General features: G+C 46.9%; 1 protein-coding gene and 1 pseudogene across 2 annotated transcripts in view; one reads left to right on the top strand and one right to left on the bottom strand.

The window, feature by feature from the left end:
• RPTOR (regulatory associated protein of MTOR complex 1) overlaps positions 1-7,207 on the top strand; it is a 319,730-nt gene that overhangs the window by 12,316 nt on the left and 300,207 nt on the right. The gene's annotated exons all lie outside the window — the stretch shown is intronic.
• On the bottom strand, positions 4,444-5,030 carry LOC105886683 (annotated as a pseudogene).

Here is a 7,207-nt window from a genome sequence, read left to right as displayed (position 1 = left end):
CAGCCCACATTTAGATGTTGATGTTTGTCCCAGCGTTGCCCCTTTATTAGTGACTTCTGTCCTTGCCCCTCATTCGGCATCACGCCTTGCATTTCCTGGTCATGCTTGTGCAGCCTCCTTGAATCTAAAGGCGTTTTACAACCTTTCACAGAATTTCTGGACCTTGACTTTTTGTGTTGTGGTGAATCTGCTGATGATTGGCAGTGAGTGCGCTCTCCTGACTGTGCAGCCATTGGCCCTGTCTGTCTCTGGAACTGCTTCATTTTCCCAAACTGTGCTCCTCTTCCTCTTCCTCCAGCCCTTGGCGGCCGCCATCCAACTTTCTCTTGTGAAGATTACGTTTTGTGGAAAGCCCTCCACTTGGATCTGTCCAGTGTACCTCACATTCGGACTGGGCTGTAGGTCTGGGTAGTGACGTGCCGATTTGGTGCCCTGGCAGGTAAGGCTGAGGAAAGGCAATCAGAACACTCAAGACCAAGGTGCAGCCAAAGCAGCCACGTCTGCTCTGTACCTGGGTGCGAGTGGGCTGAGATGGGAAGGATGTCAGCAGGGTTCAGAGGAGGAGGCCGGCCTTACTTAGTGGTTTCTATCAAGGACCACCAAGTTGTAGTTCTCAGCACATCAGAGGTATTATTGGGACTCTGCTGGCAGGATCTTATTTATTTATTTATTTATTTTTCTACACACACACAAAAAAAGAGAGAGCTTTATTCCTGCACATCACATATAATCCATACTCAGGGGGCAGAAATGAATGCTGAGATGTATTACAACTAGAACAGGATCTTTTTATCTGAGCGCCAGTGTTTATTTCTTAGGTGGGTCTGTAATGGGGCTTGTCTGGTGCCAGGGTGAGCCTACAGCATATGTCTCTTCCTAGCTGAGTCACGTCCACCTGGAGCAGTCTCCAGAATGGCTTCTCAAGATGGAAGGAGTTTGGCCAAGCTGACCTGCCTCAGGTCAGAGAGCACAGGGTGCCGCCTCACCCAGTGTGGCCACCTCCAGTCATCTGCCCCACCACAAGGTGCCTCCCCACCCAGCAGTGGCCACCTCCGGTCGTCTGCCCCACCACAAGGTGCCTCCCTACCCAGCGTGGCCACCTCTGGTCATCTGCCCATCACTGTCACTGACAGTCTGGCTCAGTGTGGCCTCTGTACATTGTCTTCTCTGTCCTTTTATGGTACTGGTCTTTGAACATGTCCTGACTTTATGGCATCATATGAGGTTCTATCATCAGTCTGGGTTCCCTGCCCTAGCTCTGGAATGAGCCTTTTCCCTACGGGGCCCTGGTTCCTGCTGGTGGAGAATGGAATTTAGAAGTTGAGAATGTGTGTGTCTTAAGCTGTCAGGTATGCGTGTTGCTCTTGGTAGGAGGGCTGGGACAGAGCTGGCTGTGTCAGTTTCTCTGTTCTCCTGTCCGGTGGAGAGCACCCACTTTCCTTGCTGGCCACTCCCTCCCTCCAGGGATCTGCCCCACTGTCTTCTGCTAGCTGGTAACCTGCAAGAGACAGCAGGTGCCTCCTAATTAGTGGCTCCGACCACCAGGAGAGCAAACCCGTAAGGAGGGTGACAGTCATCTGCATCGTTTTTTTGAGGTAAACTATACAGTGAAATGCACAAATCTTGTTAGTTTATGCTCCCTAAAAATAAGCATCAGGGATTGTCAGTGTTTAGTGGGAGAGTCATTTTCATACACGTTTTAGTACCACTTTCATATATGGCGCTGGACCTGGGGTTGTGTGGGGACAGAGGACACATAAGACATAGCTGTGGCCCTGTAGGCCTGGCCAAAACTACAAAAGAAAAAAATTTTTTTTTCTGTCTATCATTGGGATTCCACAGTTTGTTCAGGACATGCCTTGCCGTGGTTCTCTTTAGCCTGCTTGTGGTCTGTGGATATTCTTGCAGCTCCAGGATTACAGGATTACAGGATTACAGGATTACAGTTTTCCTGAGCTTTTTGGAAAATATGCTTCCATTGTCCATTTTTTCCTGTCTGTCCCTGCTCCTTTCTGTGTCTGGAACTCTAATTTCGTTATTTCAGGTGCTCAGCAGGTCTCAGGAAGCCCCTCCATGGCCTGCCTGCGCACCCCTCTGACTTGTGGGTTATTCCTCCTGCAGCTTCTCTGCTCCTCCCGGCTCATCTTCCCCAGCAGGGAGGGGCTGACTCAGCCAACGCATTTTCACATCAGATTCTAGACTTTTTTCCCTAGAGATTCTATTTGGGTTTCTTTTTTCTTTATGTTTGTGTTTTTTTTTTAAATCCTTGAACAAGTTCAGAATATTGTTTTAATGTTTTGCTGTTATTTTCATTATTGCTCTCATTTTCTGGGTTTATTTCCATTGACCAGTTTTTTTTTTTTTGGTGGTGGGGATCACATTTTCCTGCTTTTACTTACATTTAGTCATTTTTTATTTTTTTGGAGATGAGGTCTCACTCTGTCACCCAGGCTGGAGCTCAGTGGTGCAGTTGTAGCTCACAGCAACCTTCAACTCCTGGGCTTGAGCCACCCCTCTCTCTGCCCCTTGAGTAATCGGGGCTGTAGGTGCCACCCCCACACTGGGCTAACTCGGGATTTTGCTTTCTGCATTTAGACAGTGTTGGGTTTTGTTTTGGCAGGAGGTTAATTTACCTGTGGATCAGCTTCGTTCTTTCAAGGCTTGTTTTCTGTCCTTGAAAAAACAGGGTGAGGTCATAGGTTGCCACACAGTGTCCCTCAGTTCTGTAGTGCAGGCTTTTGGAACACATCACATCATGCGTGTGCTGTCTGTGTTGTGTCCCTGTGGTGACCAGCACTGTGTGGTCCACAGAGCTTGAAATACTTACTGCCTGCTCCTTTATTGAAAGAAACATTGGTGACCTGAGTCCAAAGAAGCCCTTACTCTTAGTCTGGTTTAGCCCTGGGCCAATGATGCGGCCCTCTGGGGTCTCTGCTGCAGGTGCGGGGTGTTCAGCCAGGTCTCTCACATTTTGCAGGTTGGAGTTTGTGTTTCTCAGCTGAGTGCGGCACCCCTCCCCTCGGAGCTGCTCTTTGCCTCCCTCCTGCAGTCTCACCAGCTACATGCTCAGCCCGGACCCCACCAGCAGCCCAGTGGACCCTGAGCTGTAGGCCTTGGAGCCCCCTCTCTGTGTGGCTGACTCCTCCTGTTAGTCTGCCTGGCCTGTGCTGCTGCCCTGCCTTGGTGTCCTCTGATCTGTCAGCTTTGCAGGAGCTCACCAGGCTTGTCTTCTTCCCTGTTGCTCCGAGTTTGAAAGGCGTTTTCCGTGTAGTGTACCGTGGGAAGACTAGGCAGATGCTTGGTACTCCCTCTTCCTGAAAGTTGAGGCCCCGCTGAGCATGATGCAGAAGAGCTGAAATGAAGGGCAAGAAGCCCTGGCGAGATTGACATGTGCGGCCCGATGCCCTTCCACAAGTAGATGATGTCGTCGGGAGTTGCTCCTTTATAGTTAATAAATTGTTATGTGTTGGAGTTGTTCTTTCACTGAACCTAATTTTCCCTCTGTACAGTTTCACTTTCCAACTTAAATATGGCATTAAAATTTAAGATTACATTGGTGTATCAAATTAATAGTACAGATTAAAGTTTGAAAGAGTTAAGCTTGCAGGATCCCTAGACAACTAATTTACAAGGCTATATTTAGAGTTCCTCCTCTCTCTGGTAGAAACATTTGCATTTCACTTGGGCTTGTAAAGCCAGGTAGGTCAGAGGTTGAAACTGAAATAATTGTTACACATGTAAGAGGATTTAAGGATAAAATCCTCTCCTGTTTTGGTGTTACAGATCTAAATCGGGCACCTTGTCATGCAGTCTTAAAGAGCCAGATTTGACTTGTTACCTCAGGGTTTAGTTTATTACATGGAAATCCTCTTTTGGTGTCAGTAATCATTCAAGCTCTGTAAGAAAATGTCTAAATGCTCTTTTCGTATACCTGTTTTGTTTAAGAAGTTCTTTTTAGTATTACTTTATTTTCTAAAAATAAGTAAAAATTTTATAAAACATCTATTTATAGTTTAATCAGTATTTACATAAAGAACACTTGTGTACCCCTAACCCAGGCCATGACAAAAAACACCTGGCACCTGAAGTCCTTGATGTGTCCACCCCAATCACAATTGCTCCCTCCCTGCAAGAGGCAAATATTTTCTTTTACTGGTGATATTTATTTACTTTCCTTGAAGATTTCCTCTTGTATGCATCTCTAAAAATTCGCCTCCTGAGTAGCTGGGACTATAGCTGCCTGCCACAGTGCCTGGCTGTTTTCAGAGATGGGGTCTCGCTCTTGCCCAGGCTGGTCTTTTTTTTTCACAACTGTGAGGATCTATGTGTTTATTACAATCTCTTTGCAGCAGATGACAATATAGCGTCTTGTGCCAGCAAAGAAGGTCCCTCATGCCAACAGTCTCAACAGAGAAGCCAAGGGTGTTGACATTGGGTCACCTTTTTCACTATCAAGACTCCTATGGGCTAACGGTAGCCCTGATGGAGGAGATGAAGCCAGGATTTGAACCCAGGGGTGGCTGCCTCTAGCGCCAAAAAAGCTAGCTTCCAAGGACCCTGCTGTAGCCTGGAGAAATGTTCTTGTTCTGCAGGGCTGTCCCTTCCAGCAGTCACTTCTTCTTCTGCACATGGCCACAGTCATATTTGCCACGCACAACAGTGAGCTTGACACCTGTCAGGTGCTGGGTGCAGCCGCCCTGCACAAGGACAACATGGTGCTCCTCCAAGGTGTAGCCTTCCCTTGGGATAAAGCAGACAGCCTCTTGGCCTGTGCTGAGCCGCACACGGCAGCACTTGCGGTTGGCAGAGTTAGGCTTCTCGGGCTTGTGGATGAAGGTGCGCAGAACCACACCCTTCAGCTGCGGCTGGCCCTCTGTGGGGCCCAGACGACGTGGTGGCTGCTTTGGACGCCCCAAGCGATGCATCTGGTTCAGGGTAGCCATAAAGCGGGTGGCCCAGAGCTTGCAACCCTGGGGTAGGCCACATCTCAGGGTTGTGTTGAAGCCACGGAGAAGCCCACACCAAGACATACAGCTTCCTGGAGGGTCCCTATGTTAGGGAATAAGAAATTCAGAAAGTAGGAGGAAAAAGTGACCGTAGTCAAAGGAGGGTGCAAATTTTGTCCATCTCTTTCCTAGATTCTTCTGGGTTAAATATAAGGAAGTTCTACACAATCCCTCATGCTGCTAACAGAAAATGCTTCTGTAAATTTAGTCTCGCTTGAGCAGGCTCCTGGGGACCCAGTTGTCTTCACTCCAATACTGGAAGAAAGAGCCCCAGGCTGGTCTTGAACTCCTGACCTCAGGCAATCCACCCTGCCTCAGCCTCCCAGAGTGCTAGGATTAAAGGTCAGATTGCATTTTGGTCAGAAAACATTGATACCAGCAGGGCATAGCAGGTGGTCTAGTCCCTGGTCTGTAGGGAGCTGTGTGCTGAGCTGGTCTGTGTGAGTGTTGTGGACAGCACGGTTTGCTCAGCTCTGTGCGAGTGTGTGTGTATTTATACATGGGTGACACACTCTGAATTTCAGTCCTTGGAATTTGTTGAGATTTGGCGTGTGGATCTGAATGTAGTCAACTTTTGTTCCCTGTGCTCTTCCTCTGTGTCTGAAGTTTTGGGGTGGCACATTCTTTGTGTGACCATTAAGTCAGTGGTTTTATTTGTGATACACAAATCATCTACATCTTTACTGATTTTTTAAAAATGATTTTGTCAGTACCTGAGAGAGATGTATTTAAACTTCTCACCATGATTATAAGTAAGTCTGATTCTCCTTATAGTTCTGTCCAGAAAAACACTCCTAATAGTTCTGCAAAAAAAAATCCAGTCTGATAATTTTTGTATTTTATTTTTATTTTAGAGACAGAGTCTTTATCGCCCTTGCTAGAGTGCTGTGGCATCACAGCTCACAGCGACCTCCAACTCGTGGGCTTAGGTGATTCTCTTGCCTCAGCCTCCCAAGTAGCTAGGACTACAGGTGCCCGCCATAATCCCCGGCTAATTTTTGTTTTTGTTGTTGCAGTTTGGCTGTGGTCGGGTTTGAACCCACCACCCTTGGTATATGGGGCAGGTGCCCTACCTGCTGAGCCACAGGTGCCGCCCTAATTTTTGTATTTTAATGGGTGCATTTCTTTGGGCCTAAATCTGCTTTCTTATTTTGTGTTTTCTGTGTGACCTAGCTGTACTATTCTTTTTCTTTTTTTCCAGTTTTTTTTTAGATGGAGCTGGGCTTGAACCCACCACTCCTGGTTTATGGGGCCGGCGCTCTACTCCTTGAGCCACAGGTGCCGCCCTGTACTATTCTTTTTAAAATACGTTTTTTTAATGGATTGAAAATATGTATTTAATTTCTTCTTCTTCACTGTTTTTTAAGTTATGTATTTTTTTTTTCTTGTAATAGTTCCTTGGAAATTTTATTAGGAGTACAGAGAAAAGTATAATCTAGACCGTCACCCTTTTCATCAATACTCTGAGACTCTGGAAATCATTGAATCCCTTGTTTCCTACGTGCTAGGGTTGCTGTGTACTTTATTTTCTGCTTTTTTCAGCACCTCAAGGCATGGATATTTTCCTTCTTTATGTGGTTCTGATTTTCTTCACTCTTCATTCCTCTTGCATCTCAGAACTTTCATGTGAGATCACTTATGTTGACGGAAAGATTTTAGAATTTCCTCTCGTGAGTGTGTGCGGATGCTAAACTTACTTCATGAGTCTGAAGATATCTTTATTCAGTCTTAATTCTTGAAAGACATTTTCCTAGGGTTAGAATTCTAGATTGGCATTTTCTTTCAGCACTTGGAGGAGATCTGTCTGCTGCCCCCGCTTAGGAGAGGTGCCCGGCCTGGCCTACTGGGTGGGGCTGGGCCTGCCCTGCCACCTCCTGTCCTCCACTGCTTTAAAGATCCTTTCCTGTGGGCTTTCAGGGCGGGTGTGGATTTATCTTTATTTTTTCTTTTGGATTTATTGGGTTTCTTGAGTATGGCTGTGAATTAGTGCCGTCCATCAGTTATCAATAATTCTCAGCTATGGCTTGGTGCCTGTGGCTCAAGCGGCTAAGGCGCCAGCCACATACACCTAAGGTAGTGGGTTTGAATCCAGCCCAGGGCCTGCCAAACAACAATAATGGCTGCAACCAAAAAATAGCCAGGCGTTGTGGCGGGCGCCTGTGGTCTCAGCTACTTGGGAGGCTGAGGCAGGAGACTCACTT

Source organism: Otolemur garnettii, unplaced genomic scaffold, assembly GCF_000181295.1.
Source record: "Otolemur garnettii isolate 467f Iridium unplaced genomic scaffold, OtoGar3 scaffold00018, whole genome shotgun sequence".
NCBI classification, from domain to species: domain Eukaryota; kingdom Metazoa; phylum Chordata; class Mammalia; order Primates; family Galagidae; genus Otolemur; species Otolemur garnettii.
Note: the sequence above shows the minus strand (reverse complement) of the source record. Positions and strands in the feature narration are given on the sequence as shown.